Genomic DNA, 2,994 nt, shown 5'->3' with positions numbered 1-2,994 from the left:
AGTGTAATTCAGCAAACAAGTTCTGATCCTTGCTGTTAACGTATACCTACCTGTCTTCCTCCGGCTTCTGAGAGAAAGTGTAGTCTGAATAGTGGCAATGGCTTCAATTGGACCACCATCGTTAGGGACCACAAGTGTTGTTTTTGCAACTGTAGACTCGTTTCCCTGAAATGAGAGAGTAATAGGATTAGTGATGGCAAGGGATCTTTTGTTTTTATTGGCCCCAGCAAGTTACTTATATGGCATTAATTTGAACCACTTAATCAGAGGTCTGATTTAATCTTGTGTAAGATACCAGAGGGACTGACAAGGAAGATCATTTCCAAAACATTATGTGGCTGGCATTAGCTGTGACTCTATGAGATGCTGTCCTGTGAAACGGTTATACTAGCTTTAGTTACAAAGAGTACCCTACTGCATATGGAGGCTACACAAATACAGCCACCTCTGACTAGAGATTTTAGAAGTACACAAACTCAGCTGGTTTACATACCTGCTCCACTGTGGAGCCAATTGATCTGGGTTTTTTTTAAAAGGACCTGGTGGGCCTTCTCTGAACTGTCTGGAAGAACGCTGAAAAGAAAGTGTGTGTTAAACTAGATTGAGGGCATCAAGCCTAGCGCATCGCACTGCATTCCCTGAAGGGTTGGGGTAAATTCCACTGCAGTGTTTCCAGATATTCAAGACCATGATGATCTCTGTTCTAGCCAGGATATGAGGACTTGTGTAATAAAGCAACCTAACTGGCCATTAGGAAGGGTTCAGCACACAACCTTCCCAAGAAGTTTGGCTGGCCAACTCAGTGCTCTACCAACAAGACCTCCAGCGTCCATTTCCGTTACAGCGAGCGAGAGTCGCTTGTCACCTTTCCCCGAACTGGGGCGGGGCTAGGAAGGAAGTAGTTACCAAGGGGCGGGTCTGAGGCCTTGTTGCTATGGCAGAGCACGCGCCCCTCCCCCCGAAGTCACGTGATGGTCTTTAGCCCCGTTGCCGCTAGGGGATTGGTGTGGTTGCGGGTTACCTTGACAGACTCCGCCCCCTTCCTGGGTCATTCAGCCCCGCCCCCAATCCCGTGCCTCTCCAGGCCCTACTCCCCCCAGGCTCCCTCTACCCTCAGTCCCCCCAACCCCCACCCTACTCCCCAGCTCAGTCTCCTTCCCAGCCTCCCCCACCTGCTCACCCACCCCCAGCCCTTTCCTCCCTCCCTCAAGGTGCATTTCCTCCTCCACACCCCCACCCCAGCTCCCTGCAAAGCCTCCATCCTGCACCCAGACCCCTCCACTTCCCAGCGGGTTTCACCAGTTGTTCCTTGGCAGCCCTTTTCTTGGCGCTGCATAGGGAGCCTGGCAGACACGGCTGGGCTGCTCCCCTTACAGCAGAAGGGGCAGGGGGCTGTAAAATAATCAGCCATGTTTGAAATGGTTCTCCAAATTCTCAGGCCTGGCTTGTGCCCAGTGGCCATGTCTCCCGTCCCCACTGCCAGATCTAAAAAGCCCTCCTCCTACTGCCCAGTCCAGACCTTGGCATCCCCCAATCACCATGTAGGACCATGGTCGTCCACCCCCTCCCCCAGGAGCAGGAGGTCACCCTTCCCCATTTCAGCTCCTTCCCACTAGGCCAAAAGAAAAGCAGCAGGGCCTGCCCCACCCTTTGGGAACACATCTGCCATTTCAACTCCCCAGGGTACAAAAAGACTTCCCTGACTCACCAACAGGAAAATGTGGCATCACGAGTCCTCATCAGTGGGTACAACAAATGGGTAGCCATTGCTCATCCTCAATCCAGGGCTGAGAGAGATTCTCACATGAGATGAAAGTGTAAATTCTTAAAATCTGCATGGAATCTACCTCAGTCCCATCACTCAATGACTGTCTTCCCTGCATTCACATACACAAATGTCTTATAGTGTTGTAGACCATGGGTATGTATTAATAGCCGAGGGCCTGATTCTTCTTTGTTCTGCATCCTGTGTTGTAATTTTCACCTGTGCTTTGCACTCACTTTGTACAGATGTAGATGATGACACAAGATGCCAGGCAGTGGAGAATTATGTCTCCTCATTGTCTCCTGCAGGGATGGTGTACATAGCCCAGCCCAGCACGGCCCTTCTGTGGGCTTTGTCTCAGACACAGCACTAGGCTGTAGAAGTGTTCATGCCATGAATGGCTGCATGGTGCTTTGGCATGACGCCCTCACACCCTGTGGCAATGCAGGGGTGATTCCAGCCCCAGCTCTGATACAGGGAGAACAGGAGTGAGTTTCACATGCCTAGTTTTGAGGATTTAATCTGGGGCACCTGCGCCGTGGGAGGAATCCTGGAAGCTCAGAGTCAGGGCTGGAACAAGCCCTGAATTAGGGGCTGGCTATATGGTTTCCAGCACTCTGAAGCCTCAGACAATCTCTCTCTGCTAAAGCTTTGTCAAGTCTGTGTCCTCAGGGAGGCTCCCGCACTGCTTCAGCTCCTTTCACACTCTACAGAGAGGAGCACAAGCAGCAGCCAGCTTGAGGGCTGCGCTAGGAGCCATCAGGTGACAGGTAAGTGGCAGAGACTTTGCCTTAGACATCCAGGACACAGCACAACATAGCATGCAAGGCAGCTCTAGGAAAGCTGGGGAGTGGAGTTTTATTGAGATTGGGAGTGTTTTAGGGATTTGTACCCCTATAGTGCCCTGCAAGAAAGTGGAGTTAAAACACCAACCTCGCTGTGAGCAGGATTTGAACCTGCGAGGGGGAACCCCATTGGATTTCGAATCCAATACCTTAACCACTCAGCCATCACAACTGTGCCTAATAGAAAGCATCAACACCAGAGAAACTGGTCAATAAGCACAATGCCCAGACTCAAAATCATCTGAAAAACAGAATTCAAACCTGGCTCCCAAAGCACTAGGGGAATTTGCAGTTTTTTCTCTTTTCTTAGCCATGTGCACTAGCACAGAGAGCACTTTTCAAAGTCTCCCTCCCACAGCTGAGAAAGGGAAAGGTTTCTCAGGT

The 2,994-nt window shown here is 50.8% G+C and overlaps 1 non-coding gene across 1 annotated transcript; it reads right to left on the bottom strand.

Moving 5' to 3' along the window:
• Nucleotides 1–2,700: 2,700 nt before the first annotated feature.
• TRNAS-CGA (transfer RNA serine (anticodon CGA)) lies at nucleotides 2,701–2,782 on the bottom strand. The gene has a single exon. It is a non-coding gene; the product is annotated as a tRNA-Ser (tRNA).
• Nucleotides 2,783–2,994: the final 212 nt, after the last annotated feature.

The sequence above is a fragment of the Emydura macquarii genome, unplaced genomic scaffold, assembly GCF_026122565.2.
Source record: "Emydura macquarii macquarii isolate MOO-44397 ecotype Brisbane River unplaced genomic scaffold, CSIRO-AGI_Emac_v2 contig_2684, whole genome shotgun sequence".
In the NCBI taxonomy this organism is placed as follows: Eukaryota; Metazoa; Chordata; order Testudines; family Chelidae; genus Emydura; species Emydura macquarii.
Note: the sequence above shows the minus strand (reverse complement) of the source record. Positions and strands in the feature narration are given on the sequence as shown.